The sequence below is a fragment of the Rhipicephalus sanguineus genome, chromosome 1 (assembly GCF_013339695.2).
Source record: "Rhipicephalus sanguineus isolate Rsan-2018 chromosome 1, BIME_Rsan_1.4, whole genome shotgun sequence".
In the NCBI taxonomy this organism is placed as follows: Eukaryota; Metazoa; Arthropoda; class Arachnida; order Ixodida; family Ixodidae; genus Rhipicephalus; species Rhipicephalus sanguineus.
The window spans coordinates 89,601,094-89,620,736 of record NC_051176.1 but is presented as its reverse complement, the minus strand read 5'-3'; the positions used below and the strand labels follow the sequence as shown (position 1 = coordinate 89,620,736).

The following is a 19,643-nucleotide window of genomic DNA, read 5'->3' as shown; positions in this document are numbered from 1 at the left end:
GGGCTTTAAATGGACTGAAACGCCAAACGCAGACAAATAAAAGATCGTCTGACCACATGCATAAGAGAAGTAATAATTCCTGGAGTTTTACTTGCCAGAACATCGATTTGATTATTAGACACGCCATAGTGAAAGGGTGCAGAAATTTCGGCCACCTGGGCTTCATTACCCTGCGCGTAAATATAAGTACACGTGCATCTAGGATTTCGTAGCCATCGAAATGTGACCGCCGTGGCCGGAACCAAATCGGCGTCTTTCGGGCGATTAGCGCAGGGCTGGGCAACGATACTTTGAAATGGTACCGCGATACGATGCAAGATACTCAGGCAAGAAGTATTACATACAAATACAAGGCAAGATACTATCGCAATTATTGTATCCGATACAATACTTTGCAGTTGTATCTTGAGATACTCGATACATTAGCGAACTCGTTATCATAGATCTATATAATGTAGCAGCAAACGCGCGTGCACAAAAATATTTGTTTGAAAATTTCTTAACTGCCACCAACTTTGTTTCATTGTAATGAAATGTCTCTTAGTATGTTCTGTATTTCTTGCTCAAAGTATATTACTTTCAGTCTGAAACAACTTATTTGTGTTGCTTTAGTCGCTTATATGACCCTTGACAACGAAATTTTTGTTTCAGAATTTTTACAGGAACTTGTAGCTTTGTGCCTGGTAATCCACGAATTGAATCGTAAAGGATTTAACGCATTGCATAATAGATGCTAGCATGGTTAATTGTGAGGAACTTTCGCGTCACTTCAAAACACCCGCATAAAATTATAAGAAGCTAGCGCGCCGCCGCAGGGAGCGCCTAAGACCACGTGTACTCAATCTTTGGTGACGTCGAAATATGTTTCCAAATCGAGGCCCCGCGCGCGATAAGAAAAATGAAACGATGTCAGTGCTTCGGTATGAGTTAAGCCTGTTAAGCATTAAGTAGATTGTCAAGAGCTTGGCCCCCCAAGAAAAAAAAAGCATTCCTGGCGTAAGCAGCCAGAAACACGTTGAGAGCTGCCCGACAACAGAGCGAGAGGGCCGAGGGACAATAGCCCCCGTCTGGTGTCAGTCGGGGTATTGTGCGCACTACGCACACTTGTCTGTGACGTAAACTATACTAGTTTTATTCATTCACCGTCACACGGGGTCCCCGACCTAGGTCATACTAGTGGCGATGTCGCGGGGTGCTGCCAACTCAGATGAGCACTCACGCTTACTTTAAACCAAACTAAAATGTCTTAAAGCTAACGTCCGCCACAAATAATCGGCCAGAAGTGCCCACGTGTACAGGACAATCAAACAAACAAACAAACATCTCGAGGTTTTAGCTTTGGTGTCCGGTGTGCTTTAGCATGATAGCACTTGATACACTGCGCTATCAGCGGCATTTGCTTGCCGCTTTTGTAAATGATGAGCGCCGCTGCTCTGTTTACCAACAAGCTAGCGGGCTGCCATCTAATCACTAAAACTTCAATAAGAAGCGTCACACAACGGCGCCAGTAGCGTTGCAGAGTGTTACCTCATCAATAAACGCATAACCGTTTACGCAATGCCGGAACACCAGACAGGTATGCAGTAGTAACAACGTTCGTAGAGATATTCTTTTGTGACGTATAGTGTAAACGTAGATGATATAAAACAGCAATGACTTTTCGTATTTTAGTTCCCTGCTGGCATAAAGCATTCGTTTGTGACATTCTCACTAACGTGCAATCTTAAACTTTAACAATTTTTCTTCTACGAGAAAAACATCTGGAGCCAAGAAACGTGCCAGACGCGTTATATAGTTCCACAAAGGGTCACAGAACAGCGCAGTTAATTATACTATGTGCACTTATAGCTCCGATTACCTGGCGATTAGTAACAGTAGAAAAAAAAATTTGGGAGGCCTAGAAAAAACTAGGAGGACGTGTGAGCCTTCAAGAGTAGAACGCGATAGAGTAATCGGGCCGTGTTCGTATCGCCTTCTCAATCGCCAGCCTTGCTTCGTTTCTCGGTGGACGCCTAAACCGTGCCACGAGAAAATGAACGTCTGCGCGCCCGTAAACTGGCCCTTTCAAACTTCCCTAGAATGCCTACTGCAAGTACTGTTGCGAAGTGCCCACTACAACATAAACCTTCCTTTTGCGAGTTGGCGAGGTGCCTAATACGCGTCCGTAAGGCGACACGCGCACCGGCGCAACAGCATCAACAGCACACGCTGTTGATGCTGTTGTTGGTAATGATAATTAATTATGCATGTGCGCTTTGTAATTGGTGAGCCTTTAAACCAACCGCTCGTTGCGCAATTCGCACGTCCTCACGCCTGGTGGGATCCTATACGCTTCTGCCACGCAGCGTTACACGTGTTAATAACACTATATACTCACACTACATAACATTGATATAGCGTTTTTTATTTTAAATGCAAAGCATTTCTTAGCGAACTTCTGCGACTTTGAGCGTATCTATCTATCTATCTATCTATCTATCTATCTATCTATCTATCTATCTATCTATCTATCTATCTATCTATCTATCTATCTATCTATCTATCTATCTATCTATCTATCTATCTATCTACTCTATCTATCTATCTATCTACTAGCCGCCTACGACTTTGTGCTCTCCTGGCCGTTTCGTTAATCGGATGTATGCCAAAATTGGTGTGTCATAACATGGCCTTATTACGAACATAAATGACAGGTCATATCATGAAAAAACATGACACGCATGTCATGAACAGCATGATTTACATTCCACAGCCTTTGGGCTCCCTGGCCGTTCCGTTATCGGGTGTATACCAAAATTGGCGTGTCATAACATGGCTTATCATCACGAACATAAATGACAGGTCATATCATGAAAATCATGACACGCATGTCATGAACAGCATGATTTACATTCCACAGCCTTTGGGCTCCCTGGCCGTTCCGTTAATCGGATGTATACCAAAATTGGCGTGTCATAACATGGCCTTATCACGAACATAAATGACAGGTCATATCATGAAAATCATGACACGCATGTCATGAACAGCATGATTTACATTCCACGGCCTTTGAGCTCTTGCGGCCGTTCCGTTAATTTCATATATACCAAATTGGTACGGCTGTGACAAGAGTTCATGACGAACATAATGACAGGTGCTAACATGCAATCATGACCGCGCATGTCATGTGCAGCTAGATTTACATGACATGGTCTCGGGGCGCTCGCGGCAGTTTAAATGAAGGGATGCATACGAAAACTGGTATGACGAGACATTTCTGTATGACGAACATAACTGACACGTGGTAACATGAAAATCATGATATGCATGTCATGTATGACATGATTTACATGCCACGCTCATGGCGCACTCGCGGCCGTTTCGCTAGATTGATATACACCAAAATTGGTATTGTGCGATGTGACTTTATGAAGAACATGAATAACAGGGGGTAGCACGAAAACCATGACATCCATGACATGTATGTCATGATTTACATGCTACGCTCATGGTGCATTCGCGTCCGTTTCGCTTGCGTGATATACACCAAGATTGGTGTTACGCGACACGACTGTATGACGAACGTAAGTGAGACGTGGTAATACAAAAATCATGACATGCAAGTCATGTACGACCTGATTTACATGCCACGCTCATGATGCGCTAGCGGCAGTTTCAGTAGATAGATACACACCAAAATTGGTATTGCGCGATGCGACTGTATGAAGAACATGAATGACAGTTGGTAAGATGAAAACCAGATGACATGCATGTCATGTATGTCATGATTTAATTGCCACGCTCATGATGCACTCGCGGCCGCTTCGCTAGCTCGATGTACACCAAAATTGCTATTGCGCGAAGCGACTGTACGACGACGGTAAATGAGACGTGGTAACATGAAAATCATGACATGCATGACCATGCACGACCATAGTTAAATACATGCTATGCTCATAGACGCACTCGTGACCGTTTTCCGCTTGCATTGACACATACAAAATTGGTATTGACGCGAACGCGACTTGACATGACGAACGTTAATGAGAGGTGAAGTAAAAGACATGAGAAATCACGACACATCAGGTTATGTATGTCATGATTCACATGTCGCAGCTCAATGGTGCATTCCCAGCCGTTTCGCTAAAGCTTGGTATACAACAACATTGGTATTGCGCGACGCCACTGTATGACGAACGTAAATGAAAGGTGGTAACTGATAATCATGACATGCATTAAATGTACGTGATTGATTTACCTGCCATGCTCATGGCGCACTCGTGGCCGTTTCGCTAGATTGATATGCACCAAAATTGGTATTGCGCAATGGACTGTATGAAGAACATGAATAACAGGTGGTAAACATGAAAACTATGACATGCATGCCATGTATTGTATGACTTACATTGCCACGCTCCTGGTGCATTCGCGGCCGTTTCGATAGCTTGATATACATCAAAACTGGTATTGCGCGATGTGACTGTATGATGAACATCAGTGAGAGGTGGTCGGTTAACATGAAAAACCATATATTCATGTCATGTATGGCATGATTTACATGCTCTACTCATGGTGCACTCGCGGCATTTTGCTCCTTCATATACACCAAAATTGGTTTTGCGCGATGTGTACTGTATGCGACGAACATAATGAGAGGTCTTAACATGCGAATACGTGTATGCATGTCATGTACGGCATGATTTACATGCCAATGTCATGGTGCGCTTCCGGCCGTTTTGTTAATGTGACATATACCAAAATTGGTATGGAATGACACGAGTGCGTGATGAACATAAGCGACAGGTCATGCATTTATATACCAGAATATGCGTTTCATTGGCATGGTGTACACTAGATTTTTTTTTTGAAGCGATTTCGAGCACTGGCACGGCCCTGTGGTATAACACCTGCTTGCCAAGCAGAAGTCCTGGGTTTGATTCGAACCGAAGATATTTTTATTATTTCTTCATTTGCGTCTATCTCGAATTTTCGCTCATGGACAACGCTGATTTTTCGCTCACAACCAAAGACGCCGACGCCGACACCGGAATTTCTGCGAAACGAGCTCTTTAACGCTATCGCGTTAAAAAGGAAAGCAAATATGTCTAAGTAAAATCGATAGGTGGTTCCGTGCCAAACAATCACAACGAATAAGTTAAACACACAATACAGGCGGCCCACCTAAAAGCCATGACAATTAAGCATAACGTATTGTTAAGTTGCCTGCTAAGGTAAGACGATTGGAAATTCAGTGCCTATGAAAAACTTGGAGGACGCTTGAGCTTCCCTTTCAAGAGTAGAAAGCGATAGCGTAATCGGGCCACGTGTTCATGGCCTTCTCAGTTGCTAACCTAGCTTCGGTTCTCGGTGCACGCCTCAAACCGTGCTTAAGGAAACGAACGACTGTGCGCGTAACATTGGCCGTTTCAAAGTATCCTCAAATGCCCACTGCAAGTACAGCTGTGAAGCGCCCACTACGCCAGAATTCTTCCTTTTGCGAATCATCGAAGGAGCCACTACGCGCCGCTAAGGCAGCACGCGAACCTGCGCAGCTGTTCACTTTGTTTATGCTTTTGCTGCTGATGATGATGAAATATGTCTGAGTGCTTTGTAATGGGAGGGCCTTTAACACACCCACTCGTTGCGCAATTCACATGCTTTGACGCCTGGCGCGTTTCTACGCTTCTGCCACGCAATATTACATGCGTTAAGGTGACTCCTTCCACTATATATACATGACATTCATATATTGTTTTTTTCCGAAGCAGTTTCGAGCAATAGCGTTGCTCTGTGGTAGAACACCTGCTTGCCAAGCAGACGGCCTGGGTTTGATTCTCACTCGAGCCTAAGATTTTTGTTATTTTATTTGCATCTTTCTCGATTTTTGGGCCACGGACAAGATGATTTTTCGCTCACAACCAACGACGCCGACACCTACGCCGACGCCGGAGTTTATGCGAAACGAGCTCCTTAACGCTGTCGCGTTCAAAGGCTAAAACAGCTCGTTGGGGCGTTCATGAGCAATTGGGAGCGCTTCGTAAAACAACGTTTCTCGAATTCCCTTCCTAACGTCTTTAAGATAGCTCCTAAAAATTTGCATTATTACAATGCAAACTCAAATTCGATATCTTACCAAGTAGTAAGCAGAATTTTTCTTCATGTAAACACCTGGCACGCCCAGATTTTTATGCATCTCTCCTCAACATAGTCTTAACATAACAGTAAACTCAAGTTGAATGTAAATATGGAAATAGCGTGGACATGACGAAGGCAGCTAAAAGTGAGAATAACCCTTCGTGCGACTGCGGAACACATACGTCTCGCTTTTCCGTCTGCAGAAAAAATTTTCGCCCACATCACACGTTGCTATTTGCGCAACTATAAGTCACTCAAATCTCACCCAAGTCTTCGTAATCTCGAGAAAAATTGTGTTACCACGCTTTCGAAGGGCGGAAGTAGTGTTACAATGGCGTTGAATTTCGATCAATTTTTTATGATAGCTTCTGAATTTTCCTCTTCTTCAGATAGAAAGAACCTACCAATCAAAATGCCGGATAATTCCCTCTTTTTTTGGTTTTTCAGAGAGACGATTCTAGCTTCCAGTAATCACGTGTTTTTGTAAATTTGTGCAATAATTTGACCGATAAATGCATCGAAACACAATCCCCTGCGAGATTGCCATGCTCATCCCTCAGCGTAACTGCGGATATTGGTACGCGGAAACATTTTTTTTTGATATAGTATACCTTCTGAAAAGTAGGCACATATTCAGGGACAACAGCCGTACTGGACAATTTGGACAAGCAAGGACAGGCAAATGGACAAAAAGAAACGCCAGGTCTGCGCGGAAAGCGCAGCACAGTCACAGCGAAAGCTCGAAGCGCGGCATTTCTAGAGCCCGTTATAAACTCTTTTTTGACTACTAATTCAAGTACAGTAGCAACGTACCCTCTACGCCACAAATCATAATTTTTGTGAATTTGGGAAGCACCCACCACGACATTACTCGTCATTCTGCGCAGAAGCGAGGTACACCATCTGTAGGGCATGCATTATGTGCAGTTTCTTGATGCGACGGCTGATGACGATGAAGAATTATGGCAGAGCTCTTTGTAATGGGTTGGAAGCATTCAACAACCGACTCGTTGCGCAATTCTCATTGCGTGATGTCTGGTTACAGAATTCGCGTTGTGTGACCCTCGGTTGTTATTTTACTCTTCTACCACGCTACATTACATATGTTAATGTGGTTCATTCCCGACATGAAGCCTGTATAGGGTCTTTTTGCAAAGCAGTTTCAAGCACCGGCATGGCTCTGCGGTAGAATACTGGGCTCCCACGCAGAGGGCCCAGGTTCGAACCTCGTTCCATCCTGGAAATTTTCCTTATTTAGTTTTTTTTCTATTTCGAGCGATAGTGGTTACGGACACCGGCAGCGGCGGCGGCGGCGGACAACTACGGCGCCAAAAACCACGGCCCTTGTTGTGATCTCATAAGAGCTTTCGCTGCAAAAAATGTTTGGTGCATGTGGTGAAGTAAGTTCATGTTTGAAAAAAGCGCGGAAAAGCCACAACACACTGGCATGAAAGAGACAGGACGACAGGACGTGACTGTGTGTTGTGTTTTTTTTCGCGCTTTTTTCAAACATGAATTTGCACCAACTCGCCGAACTGTCCTTGCTAGTTCGGTGAAGTATGCTTTACAGGAACACACCACAGCGCTAAGAAGGCCCACAAGAGGCACACGTGCCGGTGGTGTTCTATTGCTGGAAATGAGGTGCGCACAACTTTCCTCAGCACAACTTGAAAATTGATACTCTGTGCCACTTGCTTTGGCCGTTTTATCGCAAATACCCGTTGATGAAATCGCGAGATGGTGCCTTCATGAGTCAGTGGGACATACATGTCCTACTTTTTTTTCAGCAAACTACTGGCTTGATTTTGATTCAATTTGTTTTAAACTATTTATTTGTAGTTTATATCGATATACCACAGCCGGTTTTTATATCATCAGGTCAAAAATATAGGCGAACCTACAAAGGAATAAAGCAGAGATCTTATTTTGGCAGCGCGTTACAAAAGACATATTGCAGTAAACAGACCAGAAAAAGAATACAGAAACCTAGGTAATGTACGGAATATGAGAATTTTGGGCAGCTAAGCTCTGACGCGAATACTGAGGAAGCAGCGTAGTTGGTGACGTTGCCCTTCTCCCTTCCCTCCACCTCACCCTTACTTTCCTTTCCCACTCCTTACTATACTATACTATACTATACAAGACTATGCTACGATTTACCCTCTAACCTCCTTTCCCTCCACTTCACCATCACTTCCCTTTACCCATCCCTTGCTATACTGTACTACACATGGCTATGCTTGCTCCCTCTTTTTTTCTCTTTCTTTTTTGTGTCTCTTTCTACCTCTTCATTTCTCTCTCTGTCTGCATCCGAGCTGCTGCGTCCGAGTTTACCGAGGGATCTGCTTGTTCGCCACTTGGCCGCATGAACACTCCACTACCTTGCAGCGGAGGTGGAGATGATTCGGCACTACTAAAAGGTTTTTTGCTCAATAATATCTGGGGTTTTACGTACCAAAACCACGATATGATTATGAGGCAGGCCGTAGTGGAGGGCTCCGGAAATTTCGACCATCTGGTGTTCTTTAACGTCCACAGACATCGCGCAATAACGGGCCCTTATAGCATTTAGCCTTTATCGAAATGCGACCGCGGCGGCCGTGATTGAACCCGCGACCTTCGGGTCAGCAGCAAACTAAATGACATGCTTATTGCTCCTGACAATGAATGCTCTTTCTTGAGAGTAATTCTTGACAACAACCTAAAATATTCTAACCATGATGAGGTAGCCACACGCAGCGGTGCGGATTCAGCTGAACGGGAGTTAGAGCGCCTGCTGAAATTTCTTCAGGTAGAAATTGAATGTAGAGAGAAGTGTGCTCAGACTAGGACACCAAGGCTGAACGAACCACGCCCTAAACAAATTCCAAGCTTAAATATGACATCGATTCCTTCGCCAAGGGTTCTTCACAATAAGGTAGAAGTCTTAACAGAACCACGCTTATTTTGTTCTGCCAAGGACCATAAGACTGAGCGATGCACCAGTGATGTTAGCCTCGAAGACAAGCGCAGTATGCTCAGGAAGGAAGGTAGATGCTTTATGTGCACCATGAAGAGACATCTTGTGCGGGACTGTCGTCGCAGGATCCAGCGTACAGCATGCAAGCGTCATGCTTCCACTATGTGCAACGCTGGCGTTCCCAAGAGCTCAGCTTATGCAGGATCGAGAAAGGCACCGAATGTCGCCATGCACGTTGCAACGAACAGCACCCAGCATCGACTTGCCACAGAGGGTCTCCTCCAGACGTTCCGTGCCTGGCTGACGACTCCTACTCATTGCTGTTACGTCCACGGTGTTTTGGACAATGGCAGCCAAGGAACATTTTGCAGGGAAGATGTATACAAGAAACTTAATTTATCTCCCATCCGAGATATGGATTTAGTGGTTAGCACGTTTGGACGGGCTCGATCACAGCATGCTCAGCGGGCTAAGGTAGTGAGCATTGCACTTTGGAGCCAGCACGAGAATATCTCAGTAGAGATAGAAGCGATCGTCGTGCCGTTCATCTGCGAAGATATGATCGAAGTGCCACAAGATAACAAGTTGTTCCGCGCCATTTTTACGGAAGGCAAACCACTAGCAGTCGCAGTGGTTTTCCCTGGGGTCACAGGTGAACCTGGAGTGAGTCTCTTGATCGGTTCCGACCAGATGTGGAAGCACATGCAGAATTCAAGTGAGGTGAAATGGGACCCGAAACCCGATCTCTGGTAGCGGTCAACACGAACTTCGGATGGACTCTTCACGGACCCCTGGCGTTCTCAAAAGAAGTTAGTCGGAAGACGAGCAGTCACATATGTGTTTTACGAGTAGACGCATACGACAAGGAAGCACTGTCCTTCCCGTTACAAAGATTCTGGGAAATGGAAGCAATCGGTACTTTGGATACACCATCAGACAAACAAGAAGAGGTTTTGACGAATTTTGATGAGACGATCAAGTTTAAAGACGGTCGCTATGAGGTGTCAATACCATGGAAATCAGAGGGACCAGAAATAAAAGACAATCGCAAAGTTGCGTTTTCACGGCTGTATTCTTTGGTGCGACGGCTTTCCACCAACGATGAAGACTTGAAGGCCTATAACAAAGCTATTAGGCAATATGAGAAGGATGGCCATGCGGAGAAGGTCACGGAAGTACAAGCATCGCGAGGAAACGTTTATTACATGCCGCATCACTAAGTCATTCACGAGACGTCCACTACTACAAGACTGCGCGTTGTTTTCGACGCATCGTCGCACGGAACAGCGGTATGCAGTCTGAATGAAAAACTTGAAAAGGGACCGAACCTGACTCCGACCTTCTAAAGATGCTAATAAGGTTTCGTTTGTATGCATTCGGACTTACAGCGGATGTACAGACGGCCTTCCTTCAGATACCTATCAATGAAAAAGACAGGGATGCGCTCCGCTTCTTGTGGTTTGAGAAAGTACCGACCAAGGACCAACCGCTCCCACGACTCGATGAGATCAGGATGACTCGGGTGCCGTTCGGAACAACGTCGAGTCCGTTTCTCCTATCGTCTACGCTTCTTTATCACTTCAACCACATAGATTCAAAATACCAACAAACAGCTGTTCAGCTCAAGGAAAGCTTCTATATAGATGATTTGGTATTCGGCGCTTCAACGCCTGAGGAGATCTGCCACTTGTACGACCAAACAACCGAGATCATGAAATCAGCAGGAATGAACATGCAGAAATGGTCGACCAACGAGGACAAGCTGCGAAAGACAATACAGAAAAACGGAGGGTCAGCGATACAGAATACACCAACGAAGGTACTCGGCCTGTACGACACGGAGGAAGACACACTTCGTGTAAGCCTTGAACCGCTCCTGGATATTGTCAAGAACGGAAAACCCACGAAGCGAACGGTGCTCCAAGGGACGTCGAGAATTTTCGACCCGTTGGGATTTTTGTCTCCATTCACCATCAGAGCCAAGATCTTACGAGGGGCGTTCAATAAAGATTTTCCCTGACCCACTTCCTGTAGACGGAGAGCAACGAAACTTTGCAGATTTATTAGTCCTTCTCTACATAGGTGACACCCCGGGACACACACTTCTCCCATCTTTTTATGCAACTATAAACACCTCACTTGTAGAAGTCGACAGGTTGCTCCAAAAGCCATGTTGTAACTACAGAAATCAGAGTCTCATCATCTGGAAAATGCTTGCCCTTCAAATATGACTTCAATGTTGGAATGAGGTGGAAGTCCGATGGTGCGAGGTCGGGTGAATAATGGGAATGCGGTAGAATTTCAAAGCCGCAGGAGCGTGCTTCCGTCTGGGCAACATGTGAGTTGTGAACTGAGGTATGGTCTCGCAGAAGGCGGACGCCTTTGGTGAGCATGCCACGTCTCTTGTTTTTGATGGTCTCTCGCAATTTCCGCAGCAGTGAAGCATAGCATGCCCCAGTAATCGTGGCACCCTTTGCTAGGAAATCCATCAAGACTACTCCGTGCTGGTCCCAAAAGACTGTGAGCATGACCTTGCCCGTCGAGGGCTGGGTGCGTGCTTTCTTTGGAGGCGGTGAGTCCAAGTGCTTCCATTGCATCGACTGGACTTTAGTCTCCGGATCATAGTGATGGACCCAGCATTCATCCAGTGTAATCAGTCTGTTGAAAAAGTCCTGCTGGTTTCCATGGCACATGGTCAAAAGAGCCTGGGAGCACTCGACTCGTACCTTCTTTTGGAAAGGTGTGAGCAGCCGGCGAACCCAGCGATCGGATACCTTACGCATATGAAGATGGTCCTGAATGATTTTTTCCATGGACCCCACACTAATCTTGACATGTTGGGCTAGGTCTCGAACGCTAATGCGGCGATTTTCCAAAATGGCGGCCTTCACTTGCTGGATGGTGTGTTCGTTGACAGCGTAGTGGGGCCGCTCTGCAATCGGAGCCGCTTCCACGGAAATCAGACCATATTTGAATTGGCGATGCCAGTTATTCACTACATCATATGATGGGGAATCCTCCCCATAAACCTCTTTTATCTCATCGAACGTCTTCCTTGGAGTGCGGCCTTTCAAGTACGGGAACTTGACTGCTGCTCTGTATTCCACTGCATCCATTATCACACCTCACACCACTTCAGCACCTCTAAAAGAAAGACCGTTATTAGTTTAGAGTTGCAAATTGGCACGTGATCTACAGTGACTTATGTCATTACCATACACATTTCAGCGCAGTTTCAGCATCCTGCAATAAATGGAAGTTAGTCAGGGGAAATCTTTATTGAACGCCCTCGTAGGTATGTAGTGCTGAAGTAAACCTTAACAAGCGTAAAGAAGCCATCACAAAGGGAAGAGACATTGTAAAACTGGACGAGGGCACTGTTTGCATGTATCTTCCTTCGTCGTTGTTGCTTTGCGCTTAAGATGTTGAGTTAAGTTACCACAATCAAGCCCAAAGTTTCTGCGCTGAAGTAAAAGCTAACATATAATAAGAATGTGTATAAAGGTGCTTTCTTGTATGTTACTTAGTGTGTTAATGTTTTTACTATGTGGAATTATTGGAACCATAGTATTTATCTGTCCGCTGGTGTGAATATAGGCTTAAACAAAATTTATCCGAGAGTCCTCTCGTACAACACATGGTTATAAACTCGCATGGTGGCTCTCTAGTTCATTTTGCAGTGTTTGACTAACTGCCTTTTGTCCAATAAGGCTTTGATGGGGGCTAGTTGATATGGCATTGTTCTTTAGCTGCACTATACCATTACATGGACAAAAAAGGGAAGACCAGACACATATGTGCACATGTGCAATTGCTTATTGCTTGGAACACACATCAGGTATACGTACACTAATGAAAGGGTGAATGGAAGATATAAATGACAAAAAGAAATGAAAGTGAATATGCAAATGTAAGATTCAAAGTGACACGTGTGGGTTGATGTAATGCTTGTCTATAAATCAAAAGCTGGATTTCTCAGCACAACAGAGCTGACGTGTTTTGCCTGGTCATTTGTGTATGGTCATTTGAGCACGTGTGTGTCATGTCTTTCTGTTTTTTGTCTGTATAACAGTATAGCGCAGCTAAAGAACGAAGCCTTTTTGCCTGTGATCAGAAAATGTCCTTGCCACTGTTTTTAAATTTCAGTCATCTTGCCTCACCTTGCAATTTTGGCAATGAGAAACAATCAGAAATACAAACGACTCATCGAGGGTGAAAATTATGGAGCTGCTTCTGAAGCCTATAGTGCATTGTCTTGCACCTGTATCCTTTAGTAACTGTACACTGTTTTGCATTCTCTTTGTACCATTTGACCATCCCAGTGTAGTTTTTTGTGTCATAGAAAACTGTGCACTGCCGTTCGACACACTTGTGAATTTAGGCTTTAGTCATAAATTGTATGTGACTAAATGTCTTCCTGAAATTAAGGTCTGTCTTACAAGCTGATGTTGATTGAATTTGCACTGCATGTATAGGCAAATATATTGTGTTTATTTAATGAATCATTTTAATGAGTTAATTCATTAGCAGTGAACTTTAATTCATTGTTAGAATTCATCCTAATTAAATTTTGTGCTAAGGAGGCAATGCTGCAGAAGCCATGCATATAGTGCTGTCATAGAAGTCTCATGTTGCACATTTTGCAGTCAGTAATATTTGTCCTACCTTTTGTCTTCACCTTGCCCGTTTTTTTTTGTTTTTTTTTTTTTTTCGCTAATAATTATGTCTGTAGTCAATACACACCAACCAGCCAAGTCATTCTCTAACACAGTAATTTTAGATCTGCAGTTTATGTGGAATAACTACTTCACTACTACTGCTACTTACAATGGGTGAACATAAAGGCACATTAGATTGTGTGTTATTTTTACCACCTTTGTGCTGTCTTGATCATCAATGTAAGAAATGCACTGTAGCCCGAGTTTTGAAATGTGTCACTCTGCTCGTTCAGAGATAAATATGTTCGGATCTGCAGTGCCTCATATGTAACTCTAATTGCATCGAACTACATGGCTGCATACTTGTATAATATTTTTCTTTCATATGTGCTGCGCTATATTTGGTCACAAAATGCAGCAGTGAGAGAAGTCTCTTTAGCCTGTGTAGTGTTGCCAAGTGTGTATGAAGGCATCATATTTGTGGATGCCTTCCTGCAGTTCTGGTTAAAAAATAGTTCGTGCATTAGTTGTACACTGTACAAAACTGATGCATAGCAACCGAATATTTTTAATGCTTCGTGTCAACACTTCTAGAAGGCACTACCAGAGTGATCATTATGATAGACAATACTCTAGTTCCTGGCAGGGACCACAAAGAGGAGGACAAACATAACTAACTGACATCCTGGCTTCCTAAATCAAGTAGGGGTCACTCTCAACTGAAAGATCTCGGTACCAAGTGTCTTAGTAAAGTATTAGGAGATGTCATGAACGTGGTGGAGTTTACAGATCCTGATAAAGTCAAGGCTATCATGGACTCCACTGCCAGTAGTGTCAGTGGGGTTCGCCAGTTGCCTGGTATGGCCAACCATGTGCCTGTTTCATTCAAAACCTGTGCAACCATCATTCACTCTGGAACAAGAACATGCCTGGAATTAGGGTCACAGTTAGGAGCAAGCTTTCACCACATGAGGTCATTGCTCAGCTTTGATACATGTGTGGCTAAGTACCACCCATATAGTATCTGCTGATACAAGTTCTCATGGTCTTGGGGCTGTCTTGGGGCTGTCTTGGGGCACCAACCTTTAGGAATTTGATGCGCTGTGGCCTATGCTTCTTGAATTCTCACTCCCACACAGGGGCGCTACCGTCAAATGGAAAGAGTCTGTGGCTGTCATGTGTACTGTGTCTAGGTTCGACTAGTACCTTCTGTTCTAAGCTTTGAGGATGAGTTGATTCATTTTACACTTGTAGCCCTCTTTTGAGCAAGGACCATGAAGCGTTGCCACATCCAGTACAGGGAATGCAGATCAAGCTGATGTACTATCATTACATTGTCAAATATTTACCGGGAAAACTAAGCTATGTCTAATGCACTATCACAAATGCATGCTATTTGCCACCCTCACAGGCCATGAACAGCTCGGAAATCTGCGTAGGGGAAGTTCTCAAAGATCTACTTTCACTAGTTGCAAGTCAACTAGACAACGTCCATCATCTTCAAGCTCAGGATGGAGTGTTACTCACTTGTGACATATTGTGAGAGAGGCTGGCATCGAAGAGCAGAGTACCAACGCGCCATAGCGCAGTAGTGGAAAGAGAGCGATATACTGAATGTGTAGGATGGCTTGCTTTTGTTTAATCACCACATGGTCATTATATCTGCTCGGTACCAAAGTATCCTCGCACTGCTCATGAAGCGCATCGAGAGGTATGCTGGTGTCAAGAATGCATTGGAGAGTGCATTTAGTGGCCAAATTGCAGTTGCTAGTGACTGCATATTGACTGCAGGGGCCACATAGAGGCAGCAGTTGCAGTCTCTATACTCAAGTTGTGTTACCCAGCACTGATACCAGCTTCCACACTGGAGAGGCCATGGCAACATCTGGGTATCAACCTGTTCCATTTTAAAGGATGCAATTATGTCCTGATCAGTAGTTACTACTCTAGATTCCATGAAGTAGTCACACTGGGGCAGCAGTGAATACTGGTCAGCACCAGCGGTCATTGCTGCTGTAAAGAGTTTTGCTCACTTTGGGATTCCATGATGCCATGTAGACAAACAATGGACGCCAACTTTTATCCAAAGATTCCACCCAGTTCGCTTGATCTTGCGATTCTCCCGTGATACAAGCAACCCTTGATACCCTCATAGTAGGTCGCGGGATTGAACCCGGCCGCGGCGGCTGCATTTTCGATGGAGGCGAAAATGTTGAGGCCCATATACTTAGATTTACGTGCAGTTAAAGAACCTTAGGTGATCGAAATTTTCGGAGCCCTCCATGTAGTGGAGGGCTCAAAATCGTGCTGCTCATAATCATATCATGGTTTTGGGACGTTAAAACCCCAGATATTATATTACCCTCATAGTCATGGAGAGCAGAGCGCATGGTGCAGAACATGATGAACCTGCTTGAGAAAAGCTCCGATCCTTATGTGGCCCTTCTTGCTTACCTAGATACACCTGAGGTTTTTGGCATCTCTCCTGCACTATTACTTATGGCATGAAAACATGCAAAAGTCAGCTTCTGGGAATCCCAGTATGACTTCTGTTGGTATTTTGTTGGTTTCTGTTGGCAAGTCATGAGGAGGTCAAGGAATAGTATTCTACAACCAAGGAACAACGGGGAAAAAAATTACAATCATCATCACAGTTCAAGCCCTATAAGTCCTCTCCAAACCAGGGGCCGACATATGGATAAAGGATGTTGGTTACAGCGGTTAGGCCTCATCTCTGCTGAACAACCTCATTTGTATGTGAAGAGACTCATAGCAGCATTCTGCAGAGGAATTGCCACTATCTGGTGGATTTCTCAGCGGCCAGTACACTCCAAGGGACAGGCAGCACCCTTGCCATCAATGCCTGGAATGTTCGTGGACCAGGTCTTTGTGCACGTCACCTATCCAATGTGTGGCCTCCTTTGCCTCAAATGAGGGACCACCTGTGGAAGCCAGTTCATCTCAAAATTAGAACTTAAGCAATTGCACTAAAGTTATGCAGTGAGACCACCATGCAGGTTGAATGTAGCTATATTTGAAAGGAAGATGTAGTGGTCACACCCTGTGCCTTAGTTGGCAGCTACATGATGATGCTGAAAGCAAGATTATGGCACCTATGGACATGTACCATATTTTCTCGGGTATAGCTTGCACAAAAAAATGCAGAAAATTGCACGCTAAAGTCGGGGTCCGGGTTTACTATATGCAAATGTCAGCGTGCAGGTGGCTTAATGGCAATGCTTCAGACAATGCCAGGGAGGTTGCAGCGACAGCAGTGGCTGTAACTGACAGTAGATGAGGATGAGAAGAGTGACACTAGTGACTGACACTGAGGGAAATAAGGTTTTTGAAATCTTCTGGTATATGTAGCAGGGTCATTTCTAACGAGCTGTAAAATTAATTCGCATGGTTGAAATGTGTGTGTGTTATGCACGGATCTTTTTTCAAATCTTTCCGCTGGTTGTAGTTGGGGGTGCGGGTTATACACAGGGGCAGGTTATATGTGAGAAAAAGGGTATATATTTAACCAGTGGGCAGCCATGAAAAAGTTTCTTGTTGTTCGGCAGTAGTTGCTTGTGTCATCATTTGGCACCCCGTTTTTTGTTTAGAGGAGGATGGGGTGAAGGGAGTCGTACCATATATACTTGTGTAGAGGCTGCAGGTTTCTTTCCCATGATTTGGGATGAAAATCACAGGTGTGGCCATTACAAGGAAAAAAGACACGTTTTCTTTACTTTTTTTTTCTTTTCGTAGACGTTTTCAGCTGTACTTGCCTAAGTAAATCGCAGTGCTTGCTTGTACTGGGAGAAGCGAAAAAGAACCTTTGTCACTTCACGTGGTTTAAAGAATGTTACTTTTTGCCCCCTCCTTCTCCTCTTTACTCGTCGCATCCTCAATCGTGTCTCTGTCCTAGATGAGGTCGTGCTCCATTCCATCCTCTTTGTTCAAGATTGTTCAAGATTCCCGTGACCTTGAAGCTTTCTTCCACCGTCTGAAGGAAACCCCATCCCATGCTTCGAAAATCCAGTGGCACACATCCACAAGGGATGCCCTCTTCAGACATTCAGTCAGTTGTTGTTTGGTGGACGGCAGCGCCTCGGAGGCAGCCGCTAAATCTCGGAGCCTGTGCTTGTGCTCTGCATTGGAGGGCCAAAAACTTGTCGCAGCTGCTTTGTTTTGCCCCTGCACAAAAAAAAAAAATAGAAAGCACAACATATGATACTGCTAACCTCTTCAGAAATTGAGGGTGCAGCTAATGCACGGATAATTTTTAAATACATTTTTTGGGGAAATTTTGATAAAGTTCTGGGTGCGGCTATTACATGGGTGCGGCCCTTACAGTAGTATATACGGTATATCATGTTTGTAACAAAAAAAAAAGCACAGCTTTTTTTCGCAAACATGTGCTTCACATGTTTGTTCACCCACCACATTCCAAGAATTAGTTTCTCTTACAGCTTGTGCAACTTTGAAGAGGAAATGACGCAGTGGTTGAGCAGTGAAAAGCAAGCATAGTCCTTTATAGAAAGACAGCATGGGAGGGATTATTCTTATTCTAAAATCGCTTTCAAGAACTTGCTCACGTTCTCCCACAAACGCATTCTACTGTCAAGAACATGTCAATCAAAGGCTTGTTTTAGATGGTTGTGGAGAAATATTTTAACGGAAAATAAGCTAATGTCATATTAATGAGGATTTCCACAAGTTCAGGAAAAAGAAAAGACAAGACATTAATTAACTGAAATGAGCTAGGCATTTTACAAAGTGTAAAACAAAGAACAAGGCATACCTGAGCTATTATAAACATGCACTATAGCCAACAGCAATGGATAATACACATGGTAAACAGGCCACAGTGCAATCCAGAGATGACGTGGTCGCTCCAGGGCATCAGTCAGTTTCATCATGTGACTTTAGGAATCTGCAATTTTGGCAGTTCCAAATGTGGATTCGCAGCATATAACGGGCAGAGAGAAAGTGAGTTTTGAATAAAGCAGGTGCAAACAAAGTGGTTTGGATAGTCAGCGAAGTTTGGGCACCAAAAGTTCATTTACATAGTTCATTTCTAGCCACCATTATCCTCTCTGCCTCTAATATAGAGCAACCTCTTATGTGTAGCCATATTGCTGGATGGAAGTAGCTGGGGCATGGGTCACTAAAAAACTAAGGAGGGGACTAGTAAAAATGGTCAGTGGTTGCCAATGCAAATGTCTTCCAAGGTGCATTCGTCGCTGAAGTTCTTTTCTGACTGACTACTATAGCGGGTTATTCTGTGCATGGTGCTTCAAAACTTATCTTTTGTAAGCTTCCTTATTGGTAACTTTGCCACTAAGCGTAAAATTACCTGAAGCGGCACATGAAAAACAAAAAACAGTTGCTCAGACTACGTAAACATGTAATCGTAAAATTCATGCTTATTCACCACTAAAAGTTTAATAACTACCATTTATATTTGCTGTGTAAGTGCATAAAGTTTTTGTTCACTTAAATGTACTGGGAGGTTGTAAGTTTCCTCCTGTCTTAGTAATTACAGCCTTATGAACTTAATCACACATCCCAGACATTTCAGACATGCAATCACAGATGCGTTTTTACCGGGCTTACGGTGTCTTTTGGAAGATGCAAGGCAAGTTGCACCTTGCCATGAGTCGGCGGTGTCAGCTATGATTGGTGACTTTGAAGCCAAATTGGACTGTTGCAGGGAAAGGTGAGAGCTTTTGTAATCCTTCTAACTTCACTTACACAAAGCATGTTCAAAAATTATTGCAGAAAGAATTTCCTATTGAAGGCCTCCTTATTTTCATGGCATTTCGCAGCCTATTAAAGAAATGTGGCAGTTTTGCTGGAGAAGCAAAGCTTGAGAGCGAAACCAAAGTATAAGGCAATTCACAAAGTAAAGATTTATAGTTTCA

General features: G+C 44.0%; 1 protein-coding gene across 1 annotated transcript in view; it reads right to left on the bottom strand.

The window, feature by feature from the left end:
- The window catches only part of LOC119406575 (zinc finger protein 271-like), a 70,581-nt gene that overhangs the window by 3,410 nt on the left and 47,528 nt on the right, over window positions 1-19,643 (bottom strand). The window lies entirely within an intron of this gene.